At 44.4% G+C, this 18,301-nt stretch overlaps 1 protein-coding gene across 1 annotated transcript in view; it reads left to right on the plus strand.

Moving 5' to 3' along the window:
• Nucleotides 1–18,301, plus strand: part of Mettl24 (methyltransferase like 24) — a 91,565-nt gene that overhangs the window by 59,470 nt on the left and 13,794 nt on the right. The gene's annotated exons all lie outside the window — the stretch shown is intronic.

Genomic DNA, 18,301 nt, shown 5'->3' on the forward strand with positions numbered 1-18,301 from the left:
TTTTTTTTAATGTGTTTTTGGATTTGGTTTGCTAGTATTTTATTGAGTATTTTTACATCAATGTTCACGTGGGAGATTGGTTTGTAGTTCTCTTTCTTTGCTGCATCTTTGCGTGGTTTGGGTATCAGGCAACTAACTATAGCCTTGTACAAGTGGCTTGGCAGTGTTCCTTTGATTTCTATTGTGTGGGACAATTTGAGGAGTATTGGTATTATCTCTTCTGTAAAGTTCTGGTTGAATTCTGTGCTGAAACTATCTGGTCTTGGGCTTTCCTTTGGCTGGGAGACTTTTAATGATTGCTTCTATTTTCTTAGGGGTTATAGGTTTACTTAAATTGTTTACCTGGTCTTGATTTAATTTTAGTATGTGGTACCTATCCATAAAATTTGTTCATTTCTTTTAATTTTCCAATTTTGTGGAGTACAGGATTTTGAAGTATGACCTGCTGATTCTCTGAATTTCCTCAGTGTCTGTTGTTATGTCCTCCCTTTCATTTTTGATTTTGTTCATTGGATTTCCTTTCTCTGCTTTTTGGTTGGTTTGGATAAGGGTTTGTCTACCTTGTTGATTTTCCTGAAGAATCAACTCTTGGCTTCATTGATTCTTTATATTTTTCTCTTTGTTTCTATATTATTATTTGAGCCCTCAATTTAATTATTTCCTGGCATCTACTCCTCCTGGGTGAGTTTGCTTCTTTTTGTTCTAGAGTTTCAGGTGTTCTGTTAATTCACTAGCCTGGGATTTCTTCAATTTCTTTATGTTGGCATTTAGTGCTATGAACTTTCCTCTTACAGTGTTCCATAACTTTGGGTATGTTGTGCATTCATTTTCATTGAATTCTAGGAAGCCTTCAAATTCTTTATTTCTTTCTTGACCCAGGGATGATTTAGTTGGGCATTATTCAGTTTCCATGAGTTTGTAGGCATCTGTTGAAGTTTGCTTTATTACTAAGTATGTGGTCAATTTTAGAGAAGGTTCCATGAGGTACTGAGAAGAAGGTATATTTTTTTGTGTGTTTGGGTAGAATGTTCTATAAATGTCTGTTAAGTCCATTTGAATCATAATATCTGTTAGTTCCTTTATTTCTTTGTTAAGTTTCTGTCTGGGAGACCTGTCCAGTGGTGAGAGTGGAGTATTGAAGTCTCCCACTATTAGTGTGTGGGGCTTGACGGATAATTTAAGCTTTAGTAGTGTTTCTTTTACAAATGTGGGTGTTCTTGTATTTGGGGCATAGATATTCAGAACTGAGACTTCATCTTGATGGATTTTTTTCCTGCTATGAATATGAAATGGTCTTCTTCATCTCTTTTGATTACTTTTAGTTTGAAGTCTATTTTGTTCAATATTAGGATAGGTACACCGGCTTGTTTCTTAGGTCCATTTGATTGGAAAATCTTTCCCCAACCCTTTACTCTGAATTGACATCTGTTTTTGAAGTTGAGATGTGTTTCTTATATGCAGTAGAAGGATGGATTCTGTTTTTGTATCCAGTCTCTCAGCCTGTGTGTTTTATAGGTTATTTGAGTCCATGGTATTAAGGAATATTAATGATCAGTGATTACTATTTCCTGCTATTTTTGTTTTTGTTGTTGTTGGTGGTGGTATTGCATATTCATTCCCCTTCTTTGGGATTTGCCGGTGTGGGATTATCTATTGCCTGTGTTTTTGTGGGTGTAGCCAACTTCCTTGGGTTGGAGTTTTCCTTCTAGTACTTTCTATAGTGCTGGATTTGTGAGTAGGTATTGTTTGAATCTGGTTTTGTCTTGGAATATCTTGTCATCTCTGTCTAAGGTTATTGAAAGCTTTGATGGGTATAGTAGTCTGGGCTGGCATCTATGGTATCTTAGTGTCTGTATAACTCCTGACCAGGACTGTCAGGCTTTCACTGTCTCCATTAAGAAATTGGGTGTAATTCTGATAGGTCTGCCTTTGTATGTTACTTGGCCTTCCTTTTTTGCAGTCTGTATGTTTAGTGGTTTGATTATTATATAATGAGGCTTTTTTTTTTTTTTTTTTGGTCCAGTCTATTTGGTGTTCTGTAATCTTGTACTTTCATAGGCATGCCCTTCTTTAGGTTGGTGTTTTCATGGTGTCCCAGATTTCCTGGATATTTAGTGTTAAGAATATGTTGGATTTAACATTTTTTTGACTAGTGAATCTATTTATTCTATCATATTTTCAACACCTGAGAGTACTCTTCCATCTCTTGTATTCTGTTGTTTGTGCTTGTATCTGTAGTTCCTGATCATTTACCAAGATTTTCCATTTCCAGAATTCCCTCAGTTTGTGTTTTCTTTATTGCCTCTACTTCAGTTTTTAAATCTTGAACTGCTTCCTTCACCTGTTTGATTGCTTTTTCTTGGCTTTCTTTAAGGGATTTGTTGATTTCTTCCAATTTGTGTGTGTGTGTGTGTGTGTGTGTGTGTGTGTGTATTTTCCTCCGATTCTTTAAGGGAATTTTCATTTCCTCTTTAAGGGCCTCATCACCTTCATACACTTATTTTTAAGGTCTTTTTCCTCTGCTCATCTGTGTTGGGCTGTTCAGGTCTTGCTGTTGTAACACCACTGCTTTCCTGTGGGGCCGGATTGCTCTTTGTGTTGTTGAGTGTGTCCTTACACTGTATCTGCCCATCTCTCCCTCCATCTGGTGCAGGTGGAGCCTGTGCCTCGCTGGGTCTGTCCTAGTCCAGTTGGTGCTGTTAGTTAGTGGCTGTGTCTCCGTTGACCACTCCTCCAGGAGCAGGCAGGGCAGAGCCTCAGGTAGTTGCTCCTTCAGGTGTGGGCTGGTCTGTGGTTGCAGGGTTGCTGATTCAGCGGGTATCATATAGAGAATGATTCTGAATGTTGGCTGGGATACAGGTGCTCTTTCCCAGGGGGGCTTTCTTAATATAGTTTCTGGAAGCCTCCACTGTGGACGCTTCTGGGCCACCTGGGCTGCTCTCTCTCTGATACTTCCAGGCTGGGCTCTCTCTCTCTCTTCCTCTCTTCCTCTCTCTCTCTCCCTCTCTCTTTCTCTCTCTCTCTCTCTCTCTCTCTCTCTCTCCCTCCCTCCCTGTCTCTCTCTCTCCTCCCTCCCTCCCTCCCTCCCTCTCTGACCCTTCTGGGCTGGGGCCCACCTGTTTGTTTTCTAATGAGAAACAGAAAGGTTGGGGATCCCTTTCATCCCTCTGTCCTAAAGGGGACCTTCCTTCTTTACAAAGGTGACTATCTCAGTTATTTGTAGCAGTCATGGAAACTTGATGACACGATTGAACATATATTTACAGACAGACCTAGAAGCCTGCTTCTAGGTGTTTTTGCCGAGAACTGAGCACATAGATGTGCACAGCAATGTGTGCTTGAAAGTGCATGTATGCTGCATTCATATCAGCCCCCAACCGAGGCAGCTCACATGCATGTTAGCCGGGGTGGCGGTTAACTTTCATTGTAAAGGTGGCTTGATTTAAAATCGTGCACTAGACACACCTTTGGCATCTTTCTAGGAAGAATTAACTGAGGGGATAAAGTAGAAGGCTGAACGAACAGCATGCCATTTCTAATCTGTCCCAGGTGTGAGCAAGCGGCCTCACGGCCCACCAGCATGCCCCTCCCCACCATGACGGAATGAACGTGCTAGACTATAAGCCAAAAACACTGTCTCTATTGAGTTCCCTCTTGTTAGTTATTTCATAACTGCAACAGGAAAAGCAACTAATAAAACATTTGAATAAAATGGTCACAGCTTGAATATATAAAAGACAATATGCCATATGCCATACCACCCATATAGGCTAAATACAGCTCAGAAATAAAAAAAAAAAAAAAAAAAAAAAAAAAAAAAAAAAAAGGAAAAGCTTAGTATTGTATAGAACATGAACCCATCTTGCAGACTCCATGCTGGATAAAAGGGTACGTAGTGTAGTGTTGCCCACTCGGTCAGATTCTGGAAAACAAAAGCCAGCCATAGAAGGCTGACCAGCCATGTCCTGGAGCCGTTGATAAATGATGGACTTTTGAGTCCACGGGGACTTTTGAAGAGTGTGAATGCTCTGTGTTGGAGTGTGTTGATGGCTTACATGGGTGTTCACAGATGTCACAATTCTCTGGGTGGTACTCCTGAAACGTGTGGCTTTACTGCATGTTAATTATGCCCTCGGAAAGGAAAAGTACAGAAGAATGTGTGGGTTTTCCCACCCCACTGTTTACATAGCAGTTTTTGGTTTTCTAGCCTCTCCCCAAAAGAAACGAAACCCTGGGGAAGTCTTTTGTCTCCAGGGAGCACAGATCACCAAGAGAGAGATTCTATACTGTGCCCTTTGAGCTGTGTACCTTGTCAATATTTAAGAAGTTAAAATATGTTCAGTAGCTTCTTACTGTGGTTTAGATCTTCATGCCCCCCCCCCAGGGACTGGGGCTTGTACTGAAGGCTTGGTTCTTGGCTTGACTCTACTGGGAGGCATCCTCTCTCCTGGTCCTCAGCAGGACTCTACTGGGGGGGCATCCTCTCTCCTGGTCCTCAGCATGATGCTGCTGGGAGGCATCCTCTTTCCTGGTCCTCAGCATGATGCTGCTGGGGGGCATCCTCTCTCCTGGAATCGATCACCATGCATGAGAACTCTTGAAACGGTGAGCCCAAACAGCCTTTCCCTGCTCTAAGTCTTTTTGTCCCAGTAACAGAATGATACCGTTCCTTTATTTCTACTTCTGCAGCTACTTATGGATGCATTCAGGAAACTTTAAGTCTACCCTCTTCCTCCCTTAGTTGCCTTTTCATATTCACTTAAAATATTATTTATTATCACACTTTGAGTGAATTCCTTCATATTAGCTTCCAGCTCTTTCTTTTAAAACTGTGTCCTGTGCAAAGTTTATACCACTTAGTGTTATTTTTGCTAGGGGAAAAAAAAAACCCCACTAACTTTTTACTTTCAAGATTTTAATTGGGATCTTTCCTGTCCATCTGTTCTTTTGTAGTTGTGCATGTTTTATTTAAAAATATATTGCCACTGCTTACATCTTGTGAAAGCAGATCTTATTTTCGAGTCCTACGAGCATCCTAAACACACCAATTATAGCCAGACTGTTCAATACAATTAATCTTGGAACGAATAGCCATCCATTTGTTGTTGAGGTTCTTTGCTCTTATCCTTTGACTTGTGTGTAATTTGATTTGCTGACTCATTTTCAGTGGAAGGTTTTGGACTTGGCTTTTCTTTTTTCTTTCCTCATTGGCTCCCCCTTCTCTGCTTAGAGCTTTTGCAGTAGCTCCAGAGCCTAGTCTTATGCAAGCATTTGGGGGGGGGCACTTCTTACTCTCTCTCACCCCCACCCCGCCCCCACCCTGGGTCCAAAGATGCTGGGAATATTCCAGCACTGAACCATCCGAAATCTACCTCATCTCCTGTTTACTAGGGTGTTTTTCTTCTCCTCACCTCAGGGCAGTGGTGAGTTTTAAGCCAGATCTTCAGCCAGTGGTATTTGGAAATGTGTTTTAGGCTCTTTCCCGGAGCTAGGGAGCTCCACCCTAGTCCTGGCTTTAATCAATCCGAGTGGCTCTGGTTTTTGTCTTGGAGGCCCTGACTTGGCTTCTACTCTGTGCAGAGGATGCTGTCCCAACGCCACTGCCACCTATCGAAAAAGGATGGCGGTGGGCCCTGCCTGCCCCGCCCCTGCTTATGACAGGGGTTAGGGGCTCTTCTTGGTTTCCGGCTCTCATTTGTACTTTCCTTTTCTCTTCTTCCTTTTTGCTTTGTGAATGGCATGGGGCAGGACTATATCTCTCTTTCCTATTTTCATTCAAGTGTGATTGAAATAAACTCAGCCTTCTTGGCGTCATCTAGAGTATCTGCACAGATCAGCGTCATAGTTATCTTTCCTAACACATAGTTAAAACACCAGGAATGAATGGTTCTGACGTGTCCACATTGCCTACAGATCATATTCCACATCACGCTTTCTCAAATGTAACGTATGTGTTAAGTGCCTGGAAATCTAATTAAAGTCACAAGGTGGGCGGGGTCAGAGAAGGGGCCTGGGCTCTGTATTTCTTCATGTTCTGAGATGATGCTGGGGTGCCTAGTTGGGAAACTATACTTTCTGTAGTAAGGTCTGTAACGTGCTTAGCAAAACACGGGACCTGAGAATCCTTAATAGAAATGGACACTGCTGGGACTTGAACCCAAGGGACATCCCTCGGGGCCTGAGCACTGAGCCACATGGCCCTGCCCGTGTCTTCCTCCGCACTCAGTGCAAGTTATTGTCAAGGCGCACTGAAGGACAGGTGCTATGCCGTAGGTCATTTTTCTACCTGTAGCTTGTGGCACTGTGTTTCTGTCTGAGCTGCCATCCTGGAACAAATTCTACCGAGGTAGCCCACCATATCAGCTTGAGGCCCAGGCATGCCTGAGTCCTGAGTGACTATTGATTTGTCCTTGAGCTAAAGCCTTGGTCTCAGCCGTGTCTTCCCAAGTGAGCCATGTTCCTGATCCCTTATCGTAGGGCCTCCTGCCCCACATACCTGACTTGTGAAAAGCCTAGGGAGCTTGCTGGCCTGATTCACTCCAGCACCATGCTAAGTCGGATGTGTAGGGCACTGGGGTTTCAACACCTTATCTTTTAACACACCCCAGTGCAGTTCCAGTAAGTACGGCATTAACAAGCAGTGAGCACAAGCGTGCAATCTCTACTGGAGATGACTGATGTCTCACGTGAGCTTTCGGTGAGGAAGCTCACCGAAAGCCAGCTATGGTGCAGTGAAGGTTATTTCAGGCTCAAATACAATCTACTGTCTGAATTCTCTTACATTCCTTCTTCAAAGGGAGCCGAATGTCATTTATCATTCAGTGCGTTTGAAGGCAGCTTCATCTGCTGGGATTACTATTTAATCATGAAGGGTCTGTGTTTCTGTGAAATCAGCCGGTGGTGATTTAGCAGTAATGAGTCATTCAAGGCACTGAATTGCAACTGGAAAGTGAAGCCGCCTTTCTGTTTCCTTCGGTCTGCAGTGGACCCTGTGGATAAGGCATCTTGGAACATGAGTCCAGAACTTTGCAATCCCACACTTAAGAAATGAGGTCTTTTTCTTTTTAATTTCTCTCCCTCTCTGTTTAAGGTTTGCTCACTCATCTATAATAGTGAGGTGTTTCTCCCCCCTGTGGGGCACAATGCCTTGCCTTCTACTGTTTTCAAACCGTCCTGTGTTTAACTTATGACACAGACCTACAAAAGACTAGGAAAGCCTCCAGAAAGAGGACTAACCGCATCTGGGTCAAGCTGTGTGTGTGTGTGTGTGTGTGTGTGTGTGTGTGTGTGTGTGTGTGTGTGTGGCTGTGTTCTCCCTGCTGTGTTCTGGGAGCAGCAGCTCTGATGGACAAGCTTGTGTTGGAATAGTGCTCTGGGTCTGGGGATTTGCAGCCTCCTGTATGGGACCAAGCAGTCCACAGATTGTACAGTTACAATGGGACATAGGAAATAAACCCAAACAGTAGCAAGATACATAGTAAATAAATAATCCCAACTGCAAAAAGCACTTGATTGAAATTGCAAGGAGGTTGCAGTGTATTGCCTTGGAGAGGTTATTGGGGTGCTCCCTCTCACCCCAGTCACCACAGGGTAAGTAAACTTGACCATAAGCCAAAACCTTTGACTTAGGAGCCAAAATAAATAATTTTTCCCTTTAACTTGATCATGCCGGGCACTTTGTCACAGCACCAGCATTTTTACTCGCATTGGAGGACTTGAGCGAGTCAGGCTTTCCTTTGTAACCCCATCTCTGGCTGTGAATAAGGCCATAGAAGCAGGAAGATGGGAACCTGCCTGTCAGCTTCTGCAGCATGCTCTGCTTCCCCGCCGAGTCCCTGAGGGCCATGCCTCTGTTTCCCTACTAAAGGGTATGCCATGCCATCGTGTACTTCATGAGATACTCTGCTGGAGAGTGTAGCGCAGAAATGGACTCACACTAGGGAGGGAAAGCAGCGGAGGGTAGTCACGGGACATGCGTGATTGTGCTCCATGGAGGACTGATGTAGCTCTGGGAATGTAGAGGCCCCACTACACACGGGGGAGATTTCATGTATGAGGGGAATGAGCCCCGGGTGCATCCTCCATTTTCCTTTGTCTCTGTGTTTCGGGAGTGGGTGGGTTTGCAGAATGGAAACCAAATGAACCTGGAGGGATTATGGACACTCTAGAAGTTTTCTTGCTTTCTCTTTGCATGCTGTCTTCTTCTGGAGGAGACTGCTGTGCGGCTTAGATTTGGAGAGACATGGGGCTCTGCACTTGGTTTATGTGTGTTTAATAAAAGCATAAATAAAGCCTTTGATAGTAGAAGGCAGAGAGCTTGCAAATCCTCCGAGGGCACAGACTCCTGAGCAAGCTCTAGGGTTTTACATTTTATTTATTTACTAACTTATTTACTTGTTATTAGTGTGCCCCTGTGTGTATGTGTGTGCGTATACATGGTGCATGCATGTGTTTGCAAGTATGTGCATGGGTGTGCATGGGTGAGTTGTATGTGTGCATGTTCCTGTGTGAGCGTGTATGTGTGTATCTGTGCGTGTGTGTGTGTGTGTGTGTGTGTGTGTGTGTGTGTGTGTGTAGGAGGTAAGAGGACAGCATTGTGGAGATGTTCTCTCTTTCCCCCTTTAAGTGAATGCTGGGTATGAAACACAGGTGGCCAGGCTTATTTGATGGGCAGGTCCACTGCTAAGCCTGCCCCAGGCCCTGAGTGAATTCTTCCTGGTCACGCCTGCATGCCCACTTTTGCCTCTGGAGCTTGACCGGGACAGAGCAGAGAGCATGAGCTAGGCTGCAGGTGTTTGAGAAGGGGTGGACAAAGGCACATTTGGACATAAAATCTGGTTTCTTTTCCACCCAGTGAAAATGCCAGGAAAGGAAGTTTCATTTGCTACGATTTAGTTACAAACATAAAGACCCTTAAATAAAACCCCACAGGTTTTCCAGCGTGGAGTGGCATTCAACAGTCTTGCAATTAAAACGATAATGAAACTTTTCGCACTAGAACTTCTCTTCAAAATCAGTGTGATGGGCGCACAGCACAGCACTAGGAGGAATTATGCAAAGCAGCCTCCCTGTTCCAAGTTTTATTTTAAGGTTTAATTTATTCCAGATTCTGCAGGAAAAAAAAAAAAAACCCGCCCATGTGACAAGCCTGCTAACAGATGTCAATTTAGTTTTATAGCACATGCCTGCGTTTCTGAGCCAGGGAGTGGAGGCTTTTCTCCCTGCTGTTTATTGCACACCGAAACCTTGCAGAGCTGTGGGCATGCGACTTAGCCTGCTTGGTCGTTGCCACTGTCAAGTGTAAGCCTCACTGTGCATCCTGTCAGATGAAGGTGGAGTTGTCTCCATTTTAATAACGTCTAAGCCAAAAGATGGGTTGGGCTATGGTATGCTGTAAAAGAAACAAGAAAAAAAAAGAATTGTGTATTTATAGACAAAATTAATTTAAATAATAGGTACTGATAAGTAGATCACCTTTAGTATTTAATTTAATATCTCCTATTATCATTTTGGGTTTTTGAGACAGGGTTTCACATTCTAGCCCTGCTAGCGCACAGGCCACGCTGGCCTTGAACCCACACAGTCTTATTGCCCGTGCTTCTAGTGTGCTGGGATTACAGGAACATGCAACCATGCCTGGCCTTCTATTTTCAGTTGTGTTCAAGTGAATGCAGAATAAGACTTGCTAATTTAACCATCTTAAGTGACTCAGTAGTGTTAAGCCTGGTGACATCCTGTGTCTGGTCTCGAAACTCCTTATAACGCAAATCAGAAAGCCAATGCCCTTAGGCAAAGGTAATTCCCTTTCCCCACCCCCAACTCCCAGTAACTGTTCAGCTACTTGTCTCTGTGACTCACCTACTCTAGATACCTCGTACAACTGGGCTCGCTCACAATGCCAGCCCTCATTTGGATCTGGCTTATCTCACTTAACGTTGTATTAGCCGCTTTTACTGCTGCTGTGATAAAACACCATGACTACCAACGACTGCACAAGAAGGAGTTTATTTTGGGTTACGGCTCCATGCGGAAAAACATCCGCCATGCAGGGAAGCAGGCAGCAGAAACAGAGAGATGAAGACTGGCATCTTCACGGCCAGTACAAAGTAAAGAGGGCAAAGCTGTGAGCTCCTGAAGCCCACCTCAAGGGATGGCCTTCCTCCAACCCAGCCAGACTTCCCAAACCTCCCCAAGGGACACGCTGCCAACTGGGGGCGGGCAATTATTCAAGCCTCTGAGGCCTAGATTCTCATCTAAAACACCACACGCACTGTCAGGATCCCCTCATATTGTAGACAGTCCTTTTCACATTACCAGAATGTCCTTCCTTTTTGTTTATTAATTATTTTTGAGATGGTGTCTTTCTATGTAGCCCTGACTGTCCTGTAGACGAGGCTGGCCTTGAACTCACACAGACCCATCTGACTGTGCCTTCTGAGTTCTGGGATTAAAGTTGTGGGCCACTGTACCCAACTATTCTTCCTTTTTAAAGCTAAATGATATCTATCTATCTATCAATATGTATATATAACACATTTAGCTTATTGATTCATCTGTCGATAGCCACTTGAGCTGCTCCGAGCTCTTGTCTATTATGGGCAATATGACTAGGACCATGAGTGTATAGAGCCTGTTTTCAACACCTTTGGATGTATGTGGACAATGAGCATTATTGCTGTTGATGATGATATTAATATTATTTTGGTGGTGCTGGAACTGAACCTAGCACATGCTAGGCAGACGCTCTGCCACTGGGCTGGATCACTACTTCATATATATATATATAATATATATATACATATATATGTATATATATATTGAGGAGCCATCATACATTTCTCATAGTGTGTATTTCATTTTATATTCTCATAAACAAGTAGGACAGATAGAACTATTGTGATGAGCTACAAAGAGGAAATGTGTTGTGCCTTGAGGGTTTTAGGGAAACCCAGTCTAATCTGTGATTGGCCTTGTGCTCTGGGGGCCAGGCCACAGTGAGAACTGGGTAATTGGTGGGTGGGTACAGGGGCCATCCACACCTTTGGTGATTCAGCCTCTTTGGTTTGTTCCTGTCTTCTTATCCGGTGCTCTCCAGTCTGCAGGACGGTACTAGAGAGTGATTGGAGAGTTTACTAGTGGGTCTCTACACTTTTATGTCTCTCTGTATATCAAACATGTTTTCAGTTGGGCTCTTTGCTTATTCAATGTTTTGTCTAATATTAGAGGTAGAGATATTTCCACCAGAGGCGCCCCCCCCCTTGCCTTGTGGGTGTGAGGAGGAAGCTGCCCGTGGATGTGAGATGATGTGAAGAGCCGTGAGGAGAATCAGGGAGAGAACGCTCTTTCTATTCTTAGAAAAAACCCTCTATTCTCCAACTCCCTAAGGAATTGCTCCATAAAGAACAGAAGGGCCCTTGGTTACTTCCTCAGTTGGCTTAAGTCAGTGATATTTTGTTCACTCACGTGCCGTTTACCGCAATTTGAAATTGAAGCTTCAGTCTTGAGACACTACGAGGACTTCAGATATTAAGAAGATATAGACACTGCATTAGAGGCAACTTCTTGACTTTATAAAATAATCATGTTTATTTGATTCCAAAACTAGTAGAGGACACAGTTATTATTCTAAGGTTCCTTGGCTTTATTAGCAACCGAGGCGAAGAAAGAAGCTGGCCACAAAAACATTTGGCTTAGCTCCTTCCTTAGAAAGTCTTATTCTTTGCATTTACTATGCCATCCCGTTCTGGTTAGCTAAAGATGCTGGCTATTTATCTGAAAGCACTTCCAAATTCCTCAAGGTTGCTCTGGCCTTGCTTTTGGCACGAGAGTGTGAAACTGATGGTGTTTCCAGGATGTCTCTGGAACAGTTAGCACATCCTGGGCCATGGTATCGGGTAGAGATGCTGCTCAGCCTTCAGCCAGAGGCTTCAGCTCAGCACTCTTTGCCTAATATGCACGAAGCTCTGGGTTTGATCCCTAGTGTCCAACTGGCAAACAAAACACAAACAACACAAAGACACAAACAAACCAACAAAACCAGCAGAAGCCCAGAGAGCCCCAATACCAGCTTTACAACCTGTCAGGGGTGTGACCAGCACAGATGAAACCCTCCGGACCACACACTGCATCATTTCTGCAGAGTGAGGACAGCTCTTTCCCTGCAAGACGGAGTCTGTAAAGCATGATCACAGCACCGCCTGCTCCCTACAGAGCTGTGCACCGGCTTAGACTGATCTAATGAGATAGCCCGTATTTCGTTGCTCTTTTACTTTCCTAATGATCGTGGAGGATTCCTTCCAGGTCAATCATTTACTCAGCTATTGCTACAGGGGGGAGAGGGGTGATATTCTGCATTGGATCTTGGAAGTACTTGGAACAGAACCAGTGCAGGCCTGAGGTCTGGGCAACCCTTCCCTATCCTTGAGATAGAGTTTGCTTCAGTGACAGATGTGGGCGTTGCTGGTGTGTTCCACACTGTCTGCCTGCTTCATGATGTTTGGAGAAATCTTGCGTCCCTTGGGCATCTCCCGGGACCCTGAAGTGAAGCAGTCGGGTCCTTCTGGCATCTTCGATGGTGTTAACGCAGCAGTGCAGTTGTGCTTTCCACTGGTTTTTTGCCCCGCATTTATTTCCTCTGGTCCCCCAGCCATCCGTTCTCTGTCTTTGCATCTTGTCTGAAGCCCTCTGTTATATAACTGTGACACTTTTGTGGGAGATACATCAAGTATAGTACTAAATTTAATGTTCCGGGATTTTCTGGGTGGCTTAAATTATCTGACTAAATCAAAGAGTGTCTGCTGCTTATCCCTGTGCTCGTTACCATGCGGTGTCACTTAGCTGTGTTAAATAAAGCCATCTCACTCGGTATGAAAGGTCTGGATTCACAGTGTGTGTGTGTGTGTGTGTGTGTGTGTGTGTGTGTGTGTATGTGTGTGTGTGTGTGGAGAGAGAGAGAGAGAACGAGTCTCTGTGTGTGAGAGAGACTCACATACATACTCATGGTCTCTCTCTGTCCTGTGTGTGAGAGAGAGATGAGAGGCTCTCACATACACATTCTTATTCTCTCTCTCTCTCTCATATATATGTGGGGGAGGAGAATCAGCTGTTGATATCAGATATCTGTCACTCTCCACATTTTATTTTTTGAAGCAGACTCTTTCGTGAACCCTGGAGCTTGGAGACTGACTGGACTGCCTAGCAGTAGAGCCCAGGGGCTGCCTGTCTCCACCCCTCCCAACACCGGGGTGGCAGACAGGCACCACCTGGCCTGACTGGGGATCCGAACTCAGATCCTGTGCTCGTGTGACAAGCACTTTACCCACTGAGTCATCTTCCCAAACTCAAATCCAGTGTCTAACCTGTTACATTTTCCTAATGCGTCCCTGCAGGTATCCTATAACTCTTTTTCTTTTCAGCCAGGGCTTGCTTTACATATTCCAAGCTGGCCATGAACTCACTGTGTTTGGCTACAAGGATGATCTTGAGCTTCCCACGTGTCCACCACAATGCTCAGTGTGTGGTGCGGGATTAGACCCAGGACTTCGTGCCTGCTAGGCGAGCACTACACGAACTGAGCTGCTTCTCGGGCCCCAGACAGCCCATCCCCTGACTGGACAGCCTCGTTTCCACTTTAACCCAACTCTCCCATTCTACGAAGCTTTGATGATAATTTCCACTCTTCCTAATACCCTCTCTGCATCTGAACAACCGAAAGCGATTTCACTCACCTTTCAGATATGATTCCAAATGCCATTTCTTCCACCATCCCTTTCTCACAGCCATTTAGATTTTATTGCATAAATGATGCATGTTCGCTGTCAAAAACGTGGGTGACGGAGAACGCGGGAAGGAAAAGGGTGAAAACTAAAGCTACCCGCTACTGAGACATGTAGTCTTTCGTTCCAGATTTCCCTTTCCTAGAGTATATGCATTTTAACAGAATTACATCGCCATCCTTCTATATGTGTTATTTTAGACCTGACTTTCTTTTTGATTGAAGTATCTTGAACATTTCTGTGTTGACTAAGTATGCCATTTCGGAATATGGCAGTATCATGCATACTAGCAGAAGTCTGGAAACAACACAGATATCTTGCTGAAGGATGGACTAAAGGAAAGTTGCTAAAGCCCATATGATGGAACATTCAGTGACTATTGAAATGCCTAGCACATCTCTGTATTTTGCTAATATGGAAAATATCTGAGCTAACCTGTTAAGAATTGGAAGCAGAGTGCCCGATGTGGGGTATACTGTGAATAAAATAAGTCTGCATCAACTCCATGCTTGTATATGTATTTTAAATGTAGACCTTTCTGTACGCATACCGGGGATTCTTTAGTGAAAGGTACTCTCTTTGGATACCCTTGGATAAAGGGATATTTTGAGTCTTTAGCATGAAGGTAGTGGGGATTCTGGGGTAGGAGAAAGATACTCATTGACCTTTTGAGGTGTTTGGACATTTTAAATACCTGTTCTTTATGTACTTTTCCATGAAAGTGTACTAAATATTTATCTACAATGTAACCTTTGATGGCTACATAATTCTAGTGGACAATTGCATCAGAGTATATGGGACGTGGACATAGGTTATCTCGAGCTTTGGACCACTCCTCACCATACAGTAGTAGCCCTCTCCACAGGCTTCGCACTATTTCTTTCTAACTGAGATCTTCCAGTGAGTGTAAACCTCATTTGCATGTCTGTACTATGAAAGCAAGCGGAGATTTCTACGTCATTATAGAAGACCACTAGATGCCCATCTTACATCACCGAGTCCTTACTGTATCCCTAGCTATATAAAGTATAATGTATAAACACTGGACATGTTGAGATGTCGGAGACAGTGATTTCCTTTCCCCACTTCAACACAGAGCTGCAGAGAATCCTGTCACATAGTCAACGGACATCTTTCTAAAATGACGGTAATGAAATTTACCCAGCCAAATGCTCTGAGATAGCCCTCTTTGTAGATCACTCTAAGCCCTATAGTCTCTCATGAAATACCAATATCTTTAACAATTTGAGCTAAGGTGTATATATATATATATATATATATATATATATATATATGTGTGTGTGTGTGTGTGTGTGTGTGTGTGTGTGTGTGTGTGTGTGTGTTTTACATATGATATATATTTGTGTCAGTCATAAAGTCATATAACCAAGTCCCCAAAAGAAGCAATATTGACTGTTTCTGGTTCCCTCGTTAATAATTAGTTGCCACTTGTCATTTATTTTTCTTCTATTGGCTCATAGTGGCAGACAATTAGCAGTCAGTGTGGAGGTATGAAACCCTGATGAGATTTGTCACGTGGGGAATTACCTTGATGCAGATAGCCTCTGCATATGCTTATGAGGTAAGCGATCCCAGAGGTTATGGATCACAAATTAAAATGTTGAGTTACATGGTTTATCGAATCAATTAAAAGCACACAGTGGGGAGTAAGGAGGTAGAGCCCATTCATGTACCAGCGGGGTAGAAACACAATTCTGCATGAATCCTAGTCAGCCATCAACCTCCCTATTCCCCCTCCTCCTCCTCTCCCTCTTCATCTCACTGTCTCCTTCCCTTGAGCTCTCTCTCATCAGCCTACCCCGCAATCGTGGGGCAATGAGGACCAGGACTGAGGTTGAGAGCAAGGAGACTCCATCATAGAGATGCAGGTAGGGGTGGGCTTTTTTTTTTTTTTTTTTTTTTTTTTTTTGTCACAGATGTGCGCTCACTTATTTAGTTGGTAACTGATGACTTCATGAATACTGATTGACTCATGCACACTTAACGCTCATTAACCACTTGAATGCTTAATGAACATTTCTATCCCTTTCTAATTCTTAGCACAAACATTCTGAATTCATCTTGGCAGGAGTAAAGATGTTCTAAAAGGACACTTGTCCCCTTATTTTTGTTTATCAGACTCTTGAGACAATGGACCCAAAAGCAATGGTAATTCTCCCAAGGGTCTCAAGCTGGGAGAAGGAAAATCCGGGAGCCTGGGAAAAACCAGGGCAGAGTGTATCTTCCAGAAAGAGATTTATGACTTGTCAGATGATTGTGGGAGAGATCCAGCGCAGACCAAGATGGCACAAGCCTGGACCGGGACTATTCAGCTGTGCAAGCCCCTGGCTTCTGCTTAAACCTGAGCCTGATGCCAGGACCCTGCAGACAGACTTGAAGGGTCTTAGTCTCTTTTCCCGTCATGTTTTGCTGCTTTTCACTATTATTATTTGTTTAATTGGCCTATTAAAAACAGTGGTCCAGCCTGACTTGCCATGGCTGTCCATGCCCAGGCTCTAACCCTAACAAACGGCTCCTAAGTTACTTGCTGACTATACAAGATACAAGTTGTGAGCCCCGTATTTTCCATTTGCTGCCTCTGTCTTCTGTAGAATTAAATACTCTTAAGTAAATAAACGGCCTCTAGTAGTTTAAAACCCAGCATTGACAACACTGTGTAGAGTAACCTCCCTTTTCACTACTCACCCACTTCAGTGTTGAAACAAACTTTTTCTCTTACGGTTATACTCTGGTTAACTAAGATTTAGAGGCAGTCTATGGGGGACGTGTATTTTGGGGACTAAGCCTCTGGTCTCAGGCATAGTCCCAGGGAGCTCTTAACATCTCACAGAGATTACAGGCACCGACCACTGGAGTCCGTTGTCAGTTCCAGGCCTTTCCCCAGTGTACATTTTAACACGGGTGTTCCTAAGAGGCGCGTACAGAGATGAAGTTAGCATCTTCTTGCTTCCTTGTAAAGAGCAGCATGGGGTAGGAAAGCTAAAAGTCCCAGCAGGAACAGAAGCAGAAGGAGTAGTCTACCCGTCAAAGAGCTGGCTCTTGAGGTGCCCTTTACTCTCTGAGCACAAGGGAGCCAGAGACGAAATCATTACCTCGGCCCGAAAACGTCATAGGAAGTAGAAAGGACGGGTATTTGGCCAGCAGCATTTGGCAGCATATGCACACACGCAAACACGACACACACATGCACATCTGTGGACACATGTGCCCAAGCATGATAATGCCACTGACAACATGTTTGGGAACCTTCCCTGTAAGAGTCCCCGGACCGTTTCTGTCATGGCTGGGCTTGCCGCAGGTGTGAAGTGAAGAAAACTTCGTCATGTGAAGAAAGTAGGGTTCTTTCCCTTGCTTTTTCCACACTTTGTTATCCGGGTATTCTAGCTTGAGTGTTTGGAGGAAGTTCAGAATAATAAGTTTAGTTCAGGTAGACTATCCCTATTTGGGTTTTTGTGTGCTAAGTGCTTTTAATCATGATGGGAGAATGCTAATTTATTTAGGTAGTGAATATATTAAAGGACATTATGCTTTCTGTGACATCTTTGCCTGACAATCTCTTTACTATAATTTAAACTGCGTATTTTGGAAATCTCTTTCCATTTAGAGTGAATTTAACATCCACAGATAAAATGTAGGATAGCAACTTCTTAGAAATTATTGAACAGCAACTGATAATTGAATCTTGTTCCCTAGGCAACCACATGGAAGGATGTAACATCCCCCAAACTCTTAAACTAAAGTTTAAGGTTGCAACTATTTTGGGTTTCAGCTTCCTCTGAAAGTGATTTTTATTTCTCGAAATCATTCTCTGATAGAGTGAAGCCTGTGTCCTTTCCACCCCTCTTCATACGTGTTCTTGTGTGTGACGGCCTCGCCTTCCTTTGATATCAGGGTGTGCAGCTGTTACAGGGGTGGCCACCCTGGACATGAGATCAGATTGAGGCTGGAAACTAACATGGAGCCAGAGCAGAGGCAGAGGCGGAGCAGAGGCAGAGGCAGAGGCAGAGGCAGAGAGGCAGAGAGGCAGAGAGGCAGAGAGGCAGAGAGGCAGAGAGGCAGAGAGGCAGAGAGGCAGAGAGGCAGAGGCAGAGGCAGAGGCAGAGGCAGAGGCAGAGGCAGAGGCAGAGGCAGAGGCAGAGGCAGAGGCAGAGAGGCAGAGAGGCAGAGGCAGAGGCAGAGGCAGAGGCAGAGAGGCAGAGAGGCAGAGAGGCAGAGGCAGAGGCAGAGGCAGAGGCAGAGGCAGAGGCAGAGGCAGAGAGGCAGAGAGGCAGAGGCAGAGGCAGAGGCAGAGGCAGAGAGGCAGAGAGGCAGAGGCAGAGGCAGAGAGGCAGAGGCAGAGGCAGAGGCAGAGAGACAGAGAGGCAGAGGCAGAGAGGCAGAGGCAGAGACAGAGAGGCAGAGGCAGAGGCAGAGGCAGAGGCAGAGGCAGAGGGTTTTCTGTCCAGAAGGCTGGGAATAGAGATGGTTAGTAGCCGGGTGACCTCTGTGCTATCTGTTGGGCCAGG

This window comes from Phodopus roborovskii, unplaced genomic scaffold (genome assembly GCF_943737965.1).
Source record: "Phodopus roborovskii unplaced genomic scaffold, PHOROB, whole genome shotgun sequence".
Taxonomy (NCBI): Eukaryota; Metazoa; Chordata; class Mammalia; order Rodentia; family Cricetidae; genus Phodopus; species Phodopus roborovskii.